The 22,293-nt window shown below is 38.1% G+C and overlaps 1 long non-coding RNA gene across 1 annotated transcript in view; it reads left to right on the forward strand.

The window, feature by feature from the left end:
* LOC144020781 (uncharacterized) overlaps nucleotides 1–22,293 on the forward strand; it is a 70,223-nt gene that overhangs the window by 27,171 nt on the left and 20,759 nt on the right. Inside the window, exon 7 of the long non-coding RNA XR_013283966.1 lies at nucleotides 17,000–17,084. This is a non-coding gene — a long non-coding RNA (uncharacterized LOC144020781). The remainder of the gene's footprint in view (nucleotides 1–16,999; nucleotides 17,085–22,293) is intronic.

A 22,293-nucleotide genomic window follows, 5' to 3' on the forward strand; every position in this document is an offset into this window, starting at 1 on the left:
CTAACCTTTATTTGTGTCCTATATGATGGCCTTTACTATTTTAAAATAGAAATGGACTCTTTTTGCATTTCTATGATAGTCGGCTAAGCCAAGTCAAGAGGGATTGGCATTGATAGGCTAGGCTATGACAGGATATGGATAATTCCGAACATTCTTAATATTTCTACAATTAGCCTATGACTAGTATAGGCAGCTTGTTATAGTAGTCCAACTCCATTTCATCACATTTTGAAATAAATATAATCCTCAAAAATTAAATTAAATTGTCCAGACATAAAGGTGCTTCTAAATAAATCAAAATAACATGTACAACTTAATACATTTCAGTAGTTTGATTAAAGGGATACTTTACTTATTTAGCGATTTTTTGGCAAACGATAATATTTTGCCTATATTAAATTTGATATTTTCATTATTTTTCATGTACAATTTAGTACCTTTAGAAACACATTTTGCAACTTGTTGTCGACTGAAAATGACATCGCAAGGGCTCAGGTAACCAATCACAGCTCACTTGTGAATGTCACATGACCAAACCTAGAAAACAGCTGAGCTGTGATTCGTTACTTGAGCCCTTGTGATGTCATTTTCATTCGACAGCAAGTTGCAAAATGTGTTTTTAAAGAATTAACGAATGTCATCCTCTTTAATCCTGCTTTTTAGAGCTACAGAACTGCATGGCGATTTCTGTTTCAAGTACATATACAGCAATGCTTGTTTTAAAATGCTTTATAATTAAAGTTGGGTTGAGTTGAATGTGTTATTTTAAATTTTAAATTTTTATTTATCAAAAGCGTATGATAAACCACCGTTCGTCTGTGTTCAGTACATGTTGTTAGGTAATCAGCTTGTGCATGTCCTTGGCGTTGACATGCTTGTATGCCGCAGAAATGTCTGCATACTAAAAGCCCATCTGGAATTTGATCGCCCTGGACCACAAAACACTGGTCAACAGTCTGTGGTAGAGTGTAATAATAAAATCAGTTGTGTCATGACGTTGACTTTCCCTACATATTTTTACGTTAGTGTGTGAGCTCGATGGACTTCCTTTGTTCTTTTTCAGACCTCTGCATAGACACAGGAGAGCTTCCCTCGCCGGACATAATTTACTGGAGCTTAGCGGCTAGTGAAATAAACGGAGCCAGAAACAGTCAAGCCCGCGAAATACGACTGTGCCGTAAACAATGACAAACAATCGTAAGTTGCGCAAGTCGTAAATGGACGACTGTCTGCACCAGTAGAGGTGGCAACGAGTGTCCGTCGTTTAGAGGCGATAAAAGCAAGAACTGACTTCAAGCTTGTAAACATTAACCCCTTTCACACTGCCCTTATGGGAAATTTCTACATCAGAGCCGTAGCAGTAGACGGTATTTTGTGCAGTGACATTTTCGTGTTTGTAATATGCGTCCGCATAGCTGTTTCGGCTTCACACGTTCAGATAATTAGATGTGTGGCAATATCTACACGACCATAGAGCGACAATTGCTTTCAACACAAAGCTGTGTGGGCTTTGAGCTACTTGGTTCACATACAGCGTTGAACCAAGTAGCTCAAATCAGGCCTTTAAAAAAAGTGATATTTCCATGTTTTCCTTTTGTTATTTGTTTTCAGAATCTTCTTGCTCTTTCTCAAACAGTTTCTATTACATCTCTCCAACGACCCGACTTGTGGTGTCTGAGGTCAACAGTGGGCCATATAAGATGTGTAGACTATGTACAGTATTGATGCAGGGGCTCTGACCTCACTGCAAGCCACTCCAAAGCTTAACAGTGAAAAATTGGCAGCGACAATAATAACTTAGCCTGGGGGTACAATAGACTGTGCGCTCTCAGGTGGATGCTGAGGTAGACCGTTTCAAAATGGGATATCAATGGCAAGCGGCGCGGCGGCCAGAAGGGCAGTCGTGACCTCAGAGCCTCGCCATGATTCAAAGTGTTTTCTGGCTATAACTCTCGCGGCAAAAAAACAGCCAAGGTGTCGGAGCTCACTTTTGGCCCATGATTGCTTTGAGTAATGGCTGCTGAGATTTGGAAACAGGGCGCGGGAAAGAAGCTCTGGCCATCTGTCATGCAGAAGCGTTCGAACAGTGCAACCAAAACGGAGCATAAAAACACACAGCCTTTTAAAACGGGGATATTTTTGTGCTTTTCTTTGTAAACTGGCATCTCATAGATTAGGAGGATTAAGTAGCATCGCCTTTGGAAATAGTTTCAGAGGCGTAACAGGAGCAGGATAGTAATCAAGTAATCTGTAAAGTAACTAAGTTAGGCTACTTTGTCAATGTAACTGCGGTAACACGTCTAGCCGTAGCAGAGGAAAGAAATTCTCAGGGCTCGGTTTTATCCTAAACCACTGGTTAACTGTTATCTTGTCGTTCAAAACTCTAAACTATAACCGGCTGTTAGCTGGCTGTTAAAGTTAACACACCTAAGGACCCCCGCTAACCTTTTAACAGTGTGGTTAACTCTGCGTTTGTGGCTAACGCTGCCTTCGTGATGCCCGTTGAGTGCGAGAAAAAGAGAGTCTATCGAGGACTTGACTTTGACATTGGTGATTATTCTGATGAAGAGTTACGCGCACGCTACCGTTTAGCAGTAATACAATGCCAAAACTTGTGCTGAGTCAAAAGAAAAAGAATACAAATGTGTTTTTTAAGGGGGCTTCCTCAACATTTAGTGGGAGTGGATTCCAAAGAGCGGATGTTTCTTGTTTGCGTTCCTGTCAATAATCACACAGACAACAGCACAGTGAATAGTGGCTAATTATTTAATTTAATTTCAATTCAATATAATAATAATACTACGATTGTCTGGCAACCAGTTCAGGGTGTACCCCGCCTACTGCCCGAAGCCAGCTGGGATAGGCTCCACCCCCCACCCCCACCCTTGTGAGGTGCAAGCGGTTTGGAAAATGGATGGGTGTATAATACTAATGATAATAATAATGGTAATAATAATAATAATATTTTTTTTAATTTTAATTTAAAACAGTAATTACAAATATTAGATGAAAAATACAAACAAATCTAAATACAAAAACAAGACAAATAATTCAAAACTATTCTTTCAAAATATTACACAAAAAATACAAATATATTCGGCAAAAAAATTACAAAAATGTGAGAAACCAATACATACAAAAACATGCAATATTATATGCTGCAAAAATATTGGCAAAAATAGAAAAAGATTGCACAAAATATTTACTGAAATAGTACACAACAGAAAAAAAATTATAATGAATAAAAAAATAAATTATTTCACGGAAACTGATTTTAAAAAAATTGCGTCAACCACTGATTGAAAAGTTCCTGCTTCTTTTTTTTTTTTTCCGGGTGAGTTCCAGGGGTTGTTTGGATAGCATCCATTTCTTTCACCGACCCGGAAGTAAATAAAAAGAAGGAAATGTGTGCTATATATCGGTGCTAACCAGTGATGTAAACGGCCCGGTTAACTATAACGGTGCCGTTAATTGACAGCGCAACTAACCATGTTTTTGAACAACGGTCTGTTAGTTAACGGCGGGTTAGGAATAACCGGCGGTTAGGGGTTAAACAGTGGTTAAAATAACTGAGAATTGAACAACCTGGCCCAGAAGTTTTAATACCCGACACTCACTTTTTCCACCCTTTTGTGTTGAAAGCAATCTTTCCTGTCCGACAAGAGTTTTACACAACACAACATATGCCGGTGATGACATTGTCCTACATCTTTTGTATCAGAGCCGTTAAAAAAAAAAAAAAAAAAAAAGGACAGGACCTGTCTTTAAGGGAATTCTGCAATGCAAGGGTGTAAAGTTTTAAGACCTAACTCACTTTTCTCCTGCCCTTTTGTGTCGAAAGCAATCGTTGCCGTCCGACGTTGTCACGCGTTACGCTTGCATGCTTTTGTGCCGTGGAGCAATTTCACCTGGACTGAAGTGTGAAGGTTGTTGGATTACAGTGGCAATAGAAGTTTGCAACAATGCGCCAGGAAGACAAAAATGTGCGAGATGATGGACAAATGACATTTTTATTTGCACTTTGGAGAGAACACGAGATTGAACAGCTGGCTCCTTCTCCACACACATTTTGAAGTGGGCTACATACACACATACCGTAACATTGCAAACTCTTCTCCTTGTCATTTTTATAGTAGCCAATAACTTGTGAGACATGTTATACGAACACTCAACACACATAGTTGCACCTCAATTTGTGTATGGCAACAACATCAGCTTCAGATCGCTTCCCGATTGGCTATCGTTCCGTTTCACGTCGCCATCACGGACCCAAAATTTTCCGAGTCCACAAAATGAACCATCAGTTGAACTCAAAATGCACTCGCTGCTTTCAAAGAACAAAAACATTCATAAATATTTACTGCAATTCAATGTGACTTTGCTGTGGCCTTGCATAGACGCGTTCAGAAATGCGCGACTTCACCTTGGGAAGTGTTGCGCTCATTTCATTTTGGCAACAAAGTCTTCTGTTTGCTTTTCTTTGTTCTTAGGTCTACCGTCCTCGAAAAGAAAAACCCTCGGGTTCGATTGAACACAGGGTAAGAAACACTGGCTTAGAGTTGGATATTTTAGAGCAGGTGTACTCAATCGTTCCTTTTTTTCCACTTTTTTCCAGTTGGTAAAGTCTAGTAACCAGGAGGTTATATTTTCATAATTTATCTCTCAATTTACTTCAGAAGCATTCTACATGCATTAAAATCTTAACATTCATTTATTAGAGTTCAGCTTTCAGCATTCCCATGCAATTTCTCTAGAAATTGCACTTAGTCTAGTAATAATAATATTCAAACCAAAATGTCCTTTTCATTCAAAACAAGAACATAACTACAAACAACAAAAAGTCATTTCCATTTTGATGTGCACAACAAACTCTTTTTGACTCATCATAATACCTCACGAACACCATCAGCCAAGCATTATCGGCGGTGTCCGTGGATTCATCCATAGCTAGGGGAAATGCATGCTGTTTTTTTATTATTATTATTTTTTTTAATTATTATTATTTTTTTATTCCATCACACAGTTGCTTAAATAGATCCGCCTGCGCTTCAGTGTGTCTGGTTGCTGTGGAAATCTGAAAGGAAGATTTGATTACCTTGAGCTGGCATTTCCTCTTTTTGTTTGCTTGAAAACAATGTCGAGCAATATCAGTCAACCGTTCTTTTATTATTTCTGCATGTGACCAGTTTCCTACTTTATTGTATCCTTTTTGAAGCTTCTACTTCTTCTGTCTTACGTGCTATGAAAAAAAATATAAAACGTCTCATGCCTGCATGAACTCACGAGTTTCGTGCTACTTTAGTGCCGTATTTCTCCCCCAGACGGTTTAGCTTAAATTTCGAGTTGTACGCCCACCGTGGCATCTCTGCGAATACCTCATTCCAGGAAATAGCCAGCTCCCAATAATGTGTGATTACAACCAGGACTAAATCACGTGGGATTTGTATGACAGTCATTGTATGTGTGTGTGGTTGATTAGTTCTTATGTTATGTTGGACATTTATATCCTGGGATAAACTCTGCGTGTGTCACTCCATTCCCGTGTTTATCTGTGTGTGTGTTTGTTTTGCCTCTATCTGAAATGGCATCTTTGCTGTTTTACCATCTATTACTCACTCTTTATATGTGTGTGTGCGAGGAAAACTGCCATTTGGGGAAAACCAATTACCGCAGGTAAATAACATAACCCAGCGCTCCTAAATATAGCCAAACAATGAATTTGTAGAAAGGGAAAAGAAATGGGATAAAAATGACATACACTGACTCCGCCCCCTGACACACACACACTTGCACGTCAACCTTCCTCCATGCTTATTAAAATCCCAAAAGTTCATGTCTATGAAATATTACCGTGTAAAGCTGCTGTCAAATCATCCCTCATTCTTCAGAAAGAAGCATTATTATGTGACTGCTGTGGAGCAAAGCAGGCACATTTTACTACCCTAGAAAACGACGTTTATTTTTTATTCATTTACCGGAATTTTTCAGTCAAAATGCGGCCCGAACAGTTAAATGAACCGGCACAAATGAGGTATCAAAAGTTGCGGCTCGATCTGACTTGGCGGGGAATTAATCTTTTTCAGAATTCCGAGTTACTATAGCAAAGCAATTCCCCAAAAAAACCCACCAAAAAGTCCCATGAATGAATGGAGAAGGGGGGAAAAGATCCACAAATCAAGCACCTAGGGATTGACCTGATTTCAACAGGAAGTGACTTGATTTCAATAGGAAGTGACCCGGAAGTGACCTGATTTCAAAAGGAAGTGACCTGATTTCAACAGGAAGTGACCCGGAAATGACCTGATGTCAACAGGAAGTGACTCGGAAGTGGCCTAAAATCAACAGGAAGTGACCTGATTTCAACAGGAAGTGACCCATTTCAACAGGAAGTGACCCGGAAATTACCTGATTTCAACAAGAAGTGATCTGATTTCAACAGGAAGTGACTCGGAAGTGGCCTAAAATCAACAGGAAGTGACTGGATTTCAACAGGAAGTGACCTAGAACTGACCGGATTTCAACAGGAAGTGACTTGATTTCAACAGGATTTGGCAAACTGTCCAGCACATGTCCACCAGAGTCAGCAGTCACATCCAAAATTTCTGCGGAAATTTTCTAGTTATGATAATGAGCTTACATAGTGCAGATTTATACTATAAAAGTGAGATTTCTAGGAAAAATTAGGAAGGGGGAAGGCAAAGTAGAAGCCCTAATGAAAATAATGCAGTATTTATCATGCGAGAGGAGGAGGAGGATGGTGTCAGCATTAGCGTCGTGATGAAGGAGAGGGTGGGGTGTGGGGGTGTTATCTTGTTTTCCCAGGAACTTTCCCATTTCAAATCTTCATTAGTCGCTCACTCACTCCTCCATCACAACATTCTTGTTTATTTTCTACTCTTTCATTCAATCGTTCCAGAGGGCATCCATCTTTTTCTTGATTTTCGTCAAGCCTCTTTCTGCTCTCTCTCATAATGCGTAGGCTATATATTTTGCCCCGGCTACATTCATTACAACAATATGAGGTGTGACAATAAAGAAACCAGAGTGTGGCGGCCGGGCTCATGACTCAATGCCAATTGCAAGTGTCTAGTGTAATATAATAATAATGTTGGGGAATAATGGAATACATATGCCGGCATTCTGTATTTAGAATACAAAAAAATCCGTTATGGTTTCAAAAAAAAAAAGAAAAAAAAAAGGTAATCACATTACACGTACATTTATTAAAAATATTTTTTTGTGGTTGATGTCACATATAGTCATCGTATCTGGGATGTGTATTTTAGGACATTCAGTAAACAGTGGACCCAATCGTACTCGAGGTTCGGCACCCATGGATTCACATATTTGATTTTTTTTAACTTAATATTTTAAAATATGGTGGCTAAGTGGCGCCTTGAGGGAAATATTTATTTATTTATTTATTTAACAAACCCCCCCCCCAAAAAAAAAGAATTTTCAGAAGGTGTTGATAAACATCCAGTAATCAAAAAATTGCATGTACATGTGTGTGGGGGGAAAATCCCGGAAATAATGTAAAAACAAACAAGCAATTGAAACACTGAGTATGTTTACAGGCAGTCAAGTCGTTAACCAGTTTGGACCGATGTCAGGAAACTTTTGGTTGACTTCTCAGGCGGGTCAAAAATGGGAAGGGAGACGCTACAGTGATGATTCGCAAGCGCTGGAATGAAATGAAATAAAAGAAACTGGAATCATGGTGCTCTTTCTTCGGGATCTCTTTTGAGTGTAATAAAACTGCAAAACAATTAGGCCTAAGCAACAATAAAACCTTTTTTGTTTGCCATTATTTGAACTTGACTGACCTGTCCGGAGGCTGCCGATTGCCCGTCCCTGCCATTGATTATTCAGATTTTTAAATTTATTTTTTTGGGAAGCTGATCCCTGTTTTTCATTTCAAAAGTCTTGCTCATGGTTTATCCAAACTCAAGAATTTTTAGGATTTAATACAAAAAAGAATAATCCCAATGCGTTTATAAACCATATGCGTTTTTGCCATTTTCTGGCCAACCCGGCGAATAGCGGGGTCCATCATATCAGCCACGAGTTGAGCAAACAGTCAATTTGCCTCTTAAGTACACTTTGGTCACGACAAGCTGTCACTCCACCGCAAGGCTGCTGATTTCATCTTCAAATACCCCGTCTGCCTTTAATCGTTTGACACACATGCTTGGTGTGGAGATCTTAATCTGACTAATCCTGGATTACAAGGCCACGATCACAAATCGTGTGTTATTTGAATGAATAGCACGTGTGTGTGCGTGCTTGCGATAAGAGCAATTATAAGTGTCATATTGGAAACCAACAGTCCCTCCTGGCTCGTGTCTGGTGTCGGTTTCCTGAGTCTGTCAATAAAGTTGAAAGTCGAAAAATGCATGCTGGGAAATCTCAGCATCCACAGGATTCTGCTCCTGTGGCTCTGACATTTTTTTCCCGTTGTTTTAGTGTGAATATTTTGCGAGTGACAGCCATGTAATAATAACGTAACTGTGTTCTTCTGGGTGTAATGGCGTGATACAAACACACGCACGCACACATGACCTCTTTCACCCGTCTGCTCTGCTCAGGCCGAGACTTTCCTGCATGAGTGAACACACACAACGCACACGTCTGAGCAAGCCACCAGCAAGAGCAACATGGCCCCTCCCTGACCCACATGTCCACAGCGCGCTACACATCACACATACTAATGCACATAAAGCAACAGAAATGACATTTCAGACGACTTTTGTAATGCATTGCAAGAAAAATACTTAATTTCTGTAATGCCCTTGCATGTAGGAAAGGGGAGTCGCAGTCATTTCATGTTGTCATGATTTTCTGTGTCTCTTGTTCTATATATTATATTATATTATATTATATTATATTATATTATATTATATTATATTATATTATATTATATTATATTATATTATATTCCAGGTTCATACTGTACCCCCTTAAAGGGGAAGAGCTTGAACTAGGGCTGCTCGATTATGGAAAAAAATAATCAGTCAAATTATTATGGCAATAATTGAAATCACGATTAGTCAAATGATTATTTTTTGGGGGGTAAAAAAACTAAACAAAACAAAAACCAAGAAAGTATTTAAGCATTTCAAAATATTAAGACCAGTTAAAAAAATAGAAACACTATAATTTTGTAGGTTCCTTTTGGACCAAACTGAATTAATAGTAATATTTATTTATTTATTTAGTTAGTTAGTTAGTTAGTTAGTTAGTTATTTATGTTGGAAAAAAAACTGAAGTTGGAGTGCAGCATGTGCACTGTGCAGGAGGAAAATATTTTTTTTTGGGGTACAAAACAAGAAAATGTTTGAACGAAAAAAAAACAAACACAAAATATTAAGACAAATATAATTCTTTAAACCAGATGACATTTTTAATAAAATGGTGACTATTCTTCTGACCAATAAATTGATTTTTAGGGCCTCAGCATGCCTGGACACCAGGGTTATAGTAGTTTAGAATTTTTTTTTTTGTAATTATATTGTTAGTTTTACTATTTTTTAAATAATTCCCCCCCCCCCCCCCAAAAAAAATGCTAGTGTTTTAGTTATATTTTATTAGTCTTAGTTTTTTAAATATTTTTTTTTTTATAAATATAAATACTTAATCCGTCAACTCGTATCTCAAGGGTATATGTTTAAATCCCTCACAAATTAATTGAAGTGACTTTATTATCATGCACTACACACAGTGTACTTAATGTACTGTGTGTGATTTTTGGAAGAAAAATAAAGGAAATTTGTTGTACTCTGTTTTCTAGTGAAATCTAATAAATGAAAGGCTTGTGTGATTTTTATAAAGTATAAAGACAAGCACCCCTGCTGCTTGTCTGAAGCTGAGAAAGAAACTAAGAAAAATATGACTCAACCCTTGCGGTGGTTATTTTTACTTCATTGCTTCCACGCTGTTAATAATAATTTGTTGTGAAGAGCGTCTCACCTTATGTCACACGCTCGCACAATCTCGGCTGTCTCGGATCGCATACGTGGGAACTGACTGCTGGCGACGGTGGTAGCGATCGTCGGAATTGGGAGAGTGTTCGTTTGTGCACGCGCCAGTAGGTGGTGCTGCTTACAAATCAGTCTCGGTGATTACTTGTTTCATTACACACACAAAAAAAATCTTTATCAGTCCAAAGTTAGTGCACAAGCAAAGTCATATTAGACATAAACTAATGGGTTCTTAAATTAATTGATAATCATCCATGTGACGTGCATTCATCTTTTCGGTAATTAGAAAGGCGGCATCCTGAATGCAGTTGTCGGGCATCACTAAAAGCCACCACACGCAAAGGACCACACACACATATTCGCAAACACACGCACACACGGGTGTCAAATGAATATCTGGAGGAGAAATATGAACAAAAGCGGGACAAGAGCGGAGCGACAGCGCTGCGAGTCTTCAAAGACGACTTCTAAGAGAATTGTGAATGAGCCGGAATAAAATGCAATGAGATGAGCTGGTGAAAGCTGAAAAACAAAAAAAACATGGTGGGTGTGCGAGAGAGAAAACGTGAGCGCCTGTCTACTGAAAATATTTTTAAGATAATAATTAGTGATAGACCGATATGCCTTTTTCAGAGCCGATGCCTATGCCGATTATTAGTTGTCAAGGAGGCCGATAACCGATATTTCAAGCCGATTTTTATTTGCAGTAAAAGAGAAAATAATAGCATAAAAAATATAAATTGCCTTTTCTTTTAATTCTAAACATATAAACAATAGACAGCTTTGTTTAATTAAAAATTCTAACAAATTTTAGGGAACTTCCAGGGTCATCAGCTTGTGTTAAGCTAAATTCAAAACTAAGCAAGTAAATAAATAAAAAAAATAATTAAAAAAATTAATAAACAAGTTTCTTACTGTAAATAAAGTTTTCCATAATTTCTAAATGTATTTTTTTTTTTTAGCATTTTTAGTATTTTTTTTGTTTGCAGTGAATAAATAAATAAATTAAAAAAAATCTACAGTTTTCTACTGTAAATAAAGTTTTCCAAAATTTCAACAATTTTTAAATTTAATGTTTTTGTAATCATTATTATTATTATTTTTTTTTTTATAAATTAAAAAGTGTTGGGACTTCCCAGTGTCAGCAGTGACAAATGTATGCAAAAATTAAATGCATTTAATTTTGGGTTTTCGTCAGGGTTCAAAAGATCTTCGCAGACAGTGAAAATTTGTCTGAATATGTTTGAAATGTATTTGCAACAAGTAAAAAGTGTCTGTGCACATCTTGCAAATCCTGATAAAACAACATTTGCAACGTTCGCAAGCATTCACTGTTCGGTGCGATTCCAGCTTTTATCGGCCTTCAGTTTCGTAAAAAGGCCGATGCCGATATTGGTCAACATGCCAAATATCGGCACCGATAATCGTCTCGGCCGATAATCGGTCTATCCCTATTAATGATAATGCGTTCAAGTCATGTGATTATGATGGACTATCATACATTGTTGCCATATTTATGAATCAAATATACAATGACATGCACCAGACATATCCGCAGAGCTCACAATCTGTCTGCCTGCGCATCGATCAAATCTGCCAAAATTTTGTTGCAGCACCTGCGCCACAACTTAGACGTGCTTTTAAGCCGGTCTAAAATCGAGTCTACTTTTGGTCACCAAATTGCCAGATGCGCCAGGGCGTGCAATAGAACCGGCCTACCAAATTCACAAACACGTTAACAAACACTTAAACTTGCCCGATCACAAAATGAAGATGTGCCCGATTTTACGCCCAGCGGGACGCCGTCTACAAAAATAAGGCCCGCTGTGTGTGTGTGTGCGACAAAGTTTGTGTGAACATTCGAGACTACTTTGATGGCATGAGCGGCGAATATCAGCGAGCTGGTTTCAGTGTTTGTGTGATCATCCGATTCTTTATTCAAGCTGTGCGAGCTCTCCAAGATGAAGGAGCACTTAAGGTTTTTTTTGTTTTGGTGGTGAGAGCAGCTCCGCTCGTGCACTTAATTAAAGCTTCCATGTGATTGCCTTCGCCCCTCGCTGTTGTGTCATTCTCCAAACGGCAAGAATTCTACTTGTGAAAGATGTGTTACAGAGAGAAAATCATTGTCAAAATATTTATACATATGAGGTTCTGGTATAAATTTGATTGAAATATTAACAACAAGTCTTCTGGATAAGACCTCACAATTAAAATTCGAATATCGGGAAAGTATTGTAAAATTCTAACTAAATAAGAGGAAAAACACTTGTACTAGAAAAGTCGCAATACTAAAGCAATAAGGTAAAAATATTAAGAAAATTACATTGTAACATTGGTATAAAAAAAGCTGTAATATACAGGATAAACTATGATATTACAAAAATAAAATTGTGAAACAAAAAAGTGATTTTACTAAAATGAGAATTTTCGTAGTAAAAAAAAGTTGAACTAAGAGAATGCAGTTTTAAAGTCGACACAAATACAAGAAATAAAAAAAGCATCAAAATTTTTAAAGAAAAAAATTGGAATATTAAACATCAATTTCTAATATCAATGAAGAATTTCTAATATAAAGAAAATTTTAGCAGCAGTATAACATTTAACTTGTCCTAAAACCTACCTGAATACTCAGAGAATAACATTAATTTTAGTAAAAAATAAATGTGTTTTATTAGAGATTAAAATTATAATCAGAAGAAATATGTCATATAATATCAAGAAAATAAAATTGTAATATTAAGAAAATAACATTGTAATTTCAGTCGGAAAAAAATTCACAATTGTAATTTTAAAAACACAATATTGAGAAAATAATGTAATTTTACTTGACAAAAATGCATAATTTTAGCAGAAATAAATAATAGCATTATTAAAAAGTGCAATAATGAGAGTAATGTTACTCAAAAAAGTCATAGTAAATACGCTCTACATGGTTAAGATTTTTGTGGCTGTTCGAGTTTAACCAAGTCACTGACTCAATCACAAGATACTGCAATATGTCTATTTGAAAAACTTTTTTTAATGTACTGTATATACTTGTATGCTGTTTAATGTTTTTAAAATTGATGTCGAAATGCCCTCGGGCTCGCATTGCAAACGTCACCTGACAAACAGGTGAGGCACGATGACATTAATTCCAGTTTGCATATGCTAAATTTCAGCATTATTTTGTATTATGTTTTAGGGTCTTCAGTGAATGTTTCTCTGCTGCATATAAGTTTGATGATTTACTGCTGTTTCTTTCTATTATGCATCCAATTTTCCACCTCATGCAAGCTTGGGATAGTTTGCAATATTCGAAGAAAAAAGGTGGATGAAAACCTTCTAGCTATGAGCAGATTATGGAAAGTGTGATTTTTATTCATAGAACTTTGGTATCGGCAGTGGAGTTGCATGTGCACTGCCCAGCTAAAACACTTTGAATAACTTTGCTGTGAGAAAACACAAACTCATCTCACAGGATGATAAACTCATACTATACAGTATTTGTCACTAAAGCATCTGTTTGTTGTGCCAACATTAAATTTGAAGATGTACGTATTTGTTTTGAGTATACAGATTATTTCCCAAAGCAGCATTATTTTCTATTTTAGGTCCATTCATCTTCTACTGCATTTAGGATGTAGAAGGAAAGTGTTCCAAAACGTTTGTCCATAAATTGTTCAGCATAATTATCATGGGTATAATTTTACACCAATATCCCGATTCTTTTAAAAGATAAAATAAATAAATAAATAAATAAAAATAAAATAAAAAAATCAGTGGCATTCCACAGGGAAATGAATTTGGTCCCTTAATTTTCTACTGATGATGTAGAAGGAAGATGTCCACTAACTTGGCTTAAGCTTGATTTTCTACCAATGCCATCAATCCAAAATGTTTTTTTTGTTTTTGTTTTTGTTTTTCAGCAAATTTCCACAGGGAAAAGACTGAGGTCCATTTTAGTTTCTAATAAGGATGTAGATCATTAAGATGATTTTGCATCAAGTCCATCAATCCAAATAGCTTAAAAAAAAAGGGAAAAAATTTAGGCCCATTCAACTATCATGAGCATGATTTTGCAATACCATTAACTCCAAATAACATTATTATATATATTTTGTCAAGTGCTGTTCAACAGGGAAATTATTTGGGTCCTTTTATTTTCTATTAATTAAATTAAATATGATTTATGCCAAAAATGCTAAGGGAAAAACATGTATTTTTGTGAGGTGACTTATCCCTGCCTCTTTAAATATTTAAAAAATAAATAAATAAATAAATGCACAGTTACAAGTTGATTGTGAGATTTGCAAAGGAAAAATACAGTCAAAAGGACATAAAATCCATCCAACCTTCCAATCATATAAAACTACTTTACACAATATTACAACCTGACACCTCAGTAGCCACATATTCCGTTTGAACTTAATCGTAAAATATCCCCTGGCATTCATTCTGTATATGCTTCAAACATATTTGTGGCATCATGGGTGTCTACTGTGAACGTCTGGATAGTGCTGTTTGACAGCCATTACAAAAGCACGTTTAGCAATTTATATGCAAAGCAGACAGATGAGGAAAACATTCATTGGAATGACACACAGCGAGACGGGAGGAGATCTAATTGGACAGAAGCTCGCACGTTGCGACTGCGCCAGAGATTGCTTTGTTGCAAATAAAGACCAGAGCACATCCACACAACGCGTTTTAATAAAAAACACACGCACAGTGTCGTTATGAGGGCTGAAAAAGTTTGGATTTTACAAAATAAAGAAGAACATAATATTATATATATTATGGGGGAGAAGTTACAAGAAGAAGGTCCAGATTTGAAATGAGAAAAAGTTAAGTCAAAGGTCAATTTAACAAGTAAAAAGGAAAAAAGATCCAATACCAACTGAATGACAGTAGAATTATGAGAAAGAAGGTCGAATATGAGAAGTCAGAATTTTATTGGGGGGGGGGGGGGAAAGTTATTTTGCAAGAACAAAAAAAAAAAACAAAAAACAAAAAAAACAACCTTTGCAACAATGTAAGGAAAAACTAATAAAGTCAAAGCCATAATGATATTAAATGACAATTTTAATAGAAACAAAAGACGCAATAGCAAAAGAAAAAAAAAGTATAAAGTAATAATTTAACAGGATTAAAGTTGCAATTTTAGAGCAGTCAGGTTTTGTTTTGTTTTTTTGTACAAAACTCTTGAATTTTCCTGAATCAAAATGTTGTGTCATAATTTACTATTGAAAAATAACCCCAAACATTTCCGTGTTGTTTTAGGGTGGGCATACCACCAAATGATTTAAATCATAAGTACAATATTAAACCAAAAATATTACAAAAATGAAATCTGAATTTTATGATGACAATTACAAGTAAATGTCATAATATTATATAAATATAAAGAGAAAAAGTCAAACAGCATGAAAGAGTTTTCATGTCCAAATTTGGATTTGACCTGAGGGAAAAATTACTGTACGATATTACAAGTCTCACGGTGAATTTTCCTCGCTACTTGCACGTCAGCTTGGATCGCTCCTCTGACACTTCATCAAAAGCACCTACGCCACAGTAGGGCAAAAAAAACAAAGCTCTAAAGATGGCGTCCACCGGAGAAGCGCTGGAGTGTAGCGGCTGAAGAGCTCTCATACATCATCTCATTACGCTTGCACACACGCGCATGAATGGTGTGATGTTGTTGGCAGAGAAGGAGTGCGTCTTAAGAGTGAGCAGCCAGCACACAGATGTTATGATTTGAATGCAAATGTGGCCCGCCATCCATCGCTAAAAAGGAGTTTCCACACTAAAGTCACGCTTGACTGACAAGGACGGCGACATCAGCCGATTGGATGACGACAAATTGTCTGGTTCTTTTTCGCAGTGGAATATTATAGCAGCTGTCTTCTTTTCAGCTGCTGTTTTTTTGGTTGTAGCCACCCGTAGAGTGAAACGCCACAAGGAGGCAGGTTAGACCCGGTGTTGGTAACTTTGCAGATGAGCCGATTCGAGAGATGGAAGTCTGCGGCGCTGTGGTAGTGATCACAGCCGACTGCAATCATGGCCAATCAGAGTGGATTTTATTACCACTGGCCGTCTCGACATGCACAAAGCAGACACATGGGCATCCAAATAATGTGCACCACGAGGTGGGCAATTGGAATCCACCTACCGCACCGTTCATTCACCCCATCACATCAGCAAATCTTGCAAATCAGTGAACATTCGAAGGATTCACTGTCTGGCTCCTTGTAGGAATAATTGTAAATACAGTAATAAGTTATACATTTGCTGCAATGTAGAACTGCTTCTGCTTGCAATGAAGACTGCCTTGCTCAGTTCCCACTCACATTCACATAGCCTGGCTATTTGAAGATGACTCAAGAAGCTGAAGAACCACAACGTCTAACGCAGCAGAATGGTCCGAGCCAGTCTGCTGAGGCCGCCTGTTTTCTGTTAAGAAAGGATTGCAATCTTGACCACACATGTACTCAGCAATCTTCCACTCACATGCACAACACACAGACAAACAAGTACACTGTGTTCCAACTATGCCTTGCATTTGCAATTTTAGGTTTGGAACACCCGTGTAACTAGGGGTGTGGAAACCCAAATAAAAAGAGAGGGTGAGGAGAGGAATCTTCAGAGAGTGTAGGAGTGAATTGTTTCAGTTGGTTCCTCTCCTCTCTCCTTGCGAGCCCTGAACTGAGTGTCATCTCTCGTTTTTGTGTCGTGTTTAATAGATGTCAAACAGGTAACCCCGACACTCCTTCTTTGACAGTATTTTTACTTCTTTTAATTACTTTGACCTTCATTACAGTAATTATTCACATACTTCTGATTCTCTTCATGTACGGAAACATTCTTTTTTTTTTCTACTTTGGAATGAACAGAATTGCGATCAGTCTGATACTATGGCATTTTACATGGTTAACATTAATTCAAGTCAAGTCATCTTTACTTATATAGCGCGTTCAAGCTAAACAAACTTAAAGCTATGCAGTTGTTTTAAACAACACGCAATTGTTTATATGTTGCAGAAAAATCATCGTTCTGGTTGAAAGTGGCTCTGGATCTTCACTCAGCCTAGCAGTCAGGTCATGGGCGAGCAAACTTCTATTCAAGGTGAGCATTTTTTCACCACAGTTGGATTAGCAACTACACACATGTACTTCTTTGTATGTATTTACTAAAATGTAGTTTAGGTATATATGTTAGCATGTATAAACTACATTATACTAAAACTACACTGTGGAGATATATATATATATATATATATATATATATATATATATATATATATATATATATATAAATCTTGAAGTGTTCCCTAAGGTGCCTAAAATTAAAACAAACTGTGGAATTTTTAGAAGGAAGAAGTGAAAAAAGTGTCCAGTGACATTTAAAAGTTGTTATCCAAAGCTTTCGTCTTGTAGTTGGACTAATGAATTAATCAACTGCATCTCTTTTTAGTTGCACATCAGATGTTCGTGATAAAAAAAAAAAAAAAAAAAAAAAAAGCATCACACAGTGAAGAAGGCGCTCGTGTTTATTCATGAAGGCGCTAAAAATACAAAAAGTTTGACTGTTGCCGCTGCTTTGCTGCGCCCATGTCAAACTGAGAGAACATCTTGAACTGTCCCCCCCCCCCCCCCCTTTTTTCGGTCGGATTAACGCGAACGCGATCAGACAGAAACTTGTCTGTCGCTTCCTGTTTATGACTGCGCGTGTTGAAAAACAGCTTGGCAGCCATTTGGATGTCGGCGAACATACACACGCGCGCAGATGTAATACGGAGCGACGCCTCGGATCAGAGCTCTGTGACGGAGTGAGTGAAGCGGGGAACGTCTTTAATGTAACACCTACTCATCTACATCAGACACAAGTCAAAGGCAACAAGCGCGCACGCACACGCGTACACGCGCATACATGTTCACATGCTGCTGACAAATATTCATCATGGATAGACATGGAGGCGATGATTGAGCTTAATCAACTTGAATGAAAGGTAATGAGAGCTTTCCTGCTTTGGAATCGTAAAAAAAACTGGCAACTCGTTCTGCCTCTCGTCCAAAATCAGGTGGGGTAGACTGCAGTTCACCCGTGACCCTAATGAGGACAAGCGACAAGTGGATCGATTTTTCCATTTAATTTAATTAAGGTCAGTTTTTACCTTAGCCAAGCAAGGCAGGTGGTATTATTGACGTTTTTTTTTCAAAATTACTTAATTAGTTCATCCGTTTACAGAAAAAAAAAAAACTTTTTTTGTTGGGGGGTGCCAAGTGTGAACTCATTACATTTTGGTTGAGCTCAGGACGAACGTGCGCTGGTACATGAACTCATTTTTCATATCCTCCCAAAATATGGAAAGAATTGCAAAAAAAAAAAAAAGTTAGATTCCACCAGACTCCATCTGAAAAAATGAGAATACACACTAGGGGTGTGCCACCTAAGGCACCCCACGATTCGATTTGTTTACGATTAAGGGTGCTACGATTTGATTGTTGAACGATTATCATGCTTTTTTTCTTACTTTGTGGCTACTTCATACTTTTAAGGTATATTTGTCAGTATTCATTAATTAAAGTAGCCAAACCAATTTATGTCCATGACTTTTTATTTCCAATCACCAAATGATCCAACAGGAACGATGGAAACGTCGCAAAAGATGCTCTTTGTCACACGAAGGTGCACAAACAATTGTTTCAAAGGCAGTACTTTTCAAAAATAGATTTTTCTATTCCAATAAAATAAGATTTACTCTGGTGGAATGAATTCCACATTTTCTGGAAAATATTAAAACATAAAGTGCCTTTAGAAATAAATAACAGATTTATGTACTTTTTGCAGCGGTAGTGTTCCGTCATTAAATTATTATGGAAAATAATCGTTTTTGAACATATGTTAATTGTAGTCAAAAACTGAAATGCTTCCAAACGCTAGCTTTTAATTCTGGGGAGAAACATGTGGACACCAACAGGGGGGAGCCAGAACATGAATCTGGAAAAAAAAAAAAAAAAAAAAAAAACATAATAAATGGAAAAAACAAAACAAAAAAGGCAACTCCCAAATTATACGCTGGGGGGTTCATAGTGTGGCATCTGGAAAAAAAAATCACCTCATAGCTACAATAAAGAGATGACAACTCGAGTACTTGAAACTCACTGCATCATACCCTCTCAAACTGATCTGTACCTTCTCCAGTCGATTTGTAGTCCCGCTGAATCAAGGCGTATCGTTCCACTTTCAAATGTACGGCCATACACCCCTAATATACATGTAAAGAGGCTCACTGTAAACATATTAACGATCAGTTGGTTTACAAAAGGCAGAGGTCTGCGCTCTCCAGAGTGAATCTCCAGCTTTGTTTAAGAACAATTACAAGAACGCTAATGTCTTCGGTCGAGCGACTATCTTGACACAAATGGTCATCTCAGTTGGAGGTTAAAATTATTAAAGTGGCCCACTCACTGCCTTTCTTACTACAAGCAAGGCCATGCTAATAATGGAGGGCGTGAGCACATTTTAGATAGCGTGCGACCATCCTAAACATGCTATTATGGATTATTTGGCCTTGCACCTCGTTGTCAGGTTCCACTTCACTGATCCACTGTTGGGGCACAAACGCCTCGAGGCCACAGTGTGACTGCAAATTGGCCCAGACAGGCTGCGGTGCAGAGCGAAGGTGGACAACAGTGACTTTAGAGACAAGTTGCATGTTAATGAGGGAGCGCTCAATAGTAGTTACGCAAGGAATGACTGCGGAAAACGAGCACCTTCCACCTTTCCGACAATTGGATGGAATGCAGAGAGCCTCGGTGTTATTTTAGCGGATGCTTTGCTGGAGAACCGCTATTAACCGTGGCGTTGAATGAATGCGTGTGTGAGGGAATGTGCGAGCGTAATTGGTCATTCTCACCACTTTGCTGTTTTGTTTTTTTTCAACGGCAAAACAACCGCAACGGACGGCTGGGCAAACCCATTACTCTGGCTCAGTGCTTTTGAGACACACACACAAACACTGGTGCGCAGAAAATGACCCGCAGTGGCTTCACAACGTGTCACATGACCTTTTATACATACTGTGGGAACAAGACAGTGTGAGGTTGGCACTGTTATTTGGCACTTGGTCAGGGCTACCCAAATTTGAAGATCTCGGACGACGAAGGGACTCAAGACATCAGTTTTCGGATCCAAAGCCATCATCGGGTCACACAAGTTCACGGAGACACGGGGTGCTTTGAAACAAACAGTTTCTATCACCCCACAAGTCGTCTGGTTGTCAAGTTAACATTTAATGTACTGATTGCAGATGAATATGAAATATGTGGAATATTGGAACGTAGTCATCTTTGCCATTCGATATGAGTCGATCTGGAAATGTGACCATTTAATTAGAGGGCTGGTTGTCATAAAGAATGACTACGTTTTCTGCATGAGGTACATAATAACTTTTCCGCAAGATACGGCGCACCTCATTATAAGGTGCACCTTCAAAATATGACATATCCGCAAACTTTTTCCATATATAAGGCGCACCGCAATATAAGGCGCACCGTATTATAAGGCACACCTTCAATTTATGACATTCTAAAACTTTTTCCATATATAAGGCGCACCGCAGTATAAGGCGCACCTTCAAGATATGACATATTTTCAAACTTTTTCCATATACAAGGCACACCGCAATATAAGGCGCACCGCAGTATAAGGCGCACCTTCAATATATGACATATCTGCAAACTTTTCCATATATAAGGCACACCGCAATATAAGGCGCACCGCAGTATAAGGCGCACCTTCAATATATGACAATCGCAAACGTTTCCATACACAAGGCGCACCGCACTATAAGGCGCACCGCATTATAAGGCGCACCTTCAATATATGACATACTTCAAACGTTTTCCATATATAAGGCGCACCGCAATATAAGGCGCACCGCATTATAGGGCGCACCGTCAATACATGACATATTTTCAAACCTTTTCCGTATATAAGGCGCACCGCACTATAAGGCACACCGCATTATAGGGCGCACCTTCAATGAATGACATATTTTAGAACTTTTTTTTCATATATAAGGCGCTACAGTAGAGGCTAGGGTTACGTTATGCATCCATTAGATGGTGCTGCGCTAAAGGGAATGTCAACAGAACAGTCAGTCAAACTTTATTAATAGATTACAAACAAGTTTTCTGATAACTCCATTCACTCCCAAAATGAATAAACAGCTGTTTTATTATTTTCTCTGAGGTAAAGTATTAGTATTAGCTAGCGATCCAAGATGGCGGGATCTTCTGCGCATGCGCGTCACCGATCGTGCAGGGTCACCGATAGCGTCTTGACAGCGAGATCTGTTGCGGCTCAATATTGATCCATATATAAGGCGCAGGGTCAGCTTTTGAAAAAATTGAAGGCTTTTCGGTGCGCCTTATAGTGCGGAAAATACGGTACTTCTCTCACACTGCAGCAAAGGAGCAGATATGAGAAGTCAAGTTCACCACTTTGCTTTGTGCCGTGTTTACGTAACAGCGACCCATGGTGACGAGGCAATCCTCCCATCTGAACACCAATTATGGACTATTTCCCAGCATGGCTGGATTGTGCTATAATTTGTGGTAAAACACAGATCAATTATCATTCATCTCACCTGTTGTGCTGAGAGAAAAGGCGCTATTGATGGAAAGAGAGGCGTGCGCGCACACTTGGGGAGATACCGCACTTTACAGCAAGGTCAATAACGGTCTGCTTTATCTCATCGTGGGCCATCGCTCTTCTTCCTCCTCGTCTTTGTCCTCAGTGACTTCTCTCGTTTTTTTGCTGCTATTCTTCACACAACGTCTGGCCTTGTGTATTACTAATCAGACTCACTCTGGAGTTTTGTCTGCTTGGGGAAAAACGCTGGACTAGGATGGAGTCGAATTTGAGTATTTTGAGGATTATCCGGAGGGTTGTGTTAAAAGTGATTTTTCTTCTTCTTTTCGGCAAACAGTTGGCTTGACAATTGTAAACGTTAAACTTTTTCAATATTTACGATAGCAAATCCTTATATGGCTGCTCAACACTTGAATTTTTACGGTTCTTCTACTATTAGTACATTTTCTTCTTTTTATTTTCTGGTCGTCTGGATGCCTTGCGGCACCATGCTGCCTCTCACAGGTTAGTCTTGGTACTACGGTAGATGCTGTATCTTGTTTGGAGGAGGAGACTCGTGGCGATTCACTGATAGCTGAGGTTGGCTTCAAATCCTGGAACAATTGGAGTTTTCTAAACTTGCGGATGTTTTTAAATGTGAAAAAGATCAAACCCACTTGAGAATACGTTACATCAG

The sequence above is a fragment of the Festucalex cinctus genome, chromosome 6 (genome assembly GCF_051991245.1).
Source record: "Festucalex cinctus isolate MCC-2025b chromosome 6, RoL_Fcin_1.0, whole genome shotgun sequence".
Lineage (NCBI taxonomy): Eukaryota > Metazoa > Chordata > Actinopteri > Syngnathiformes > Syngnathidae > Festucalex > Festucalex cinctus.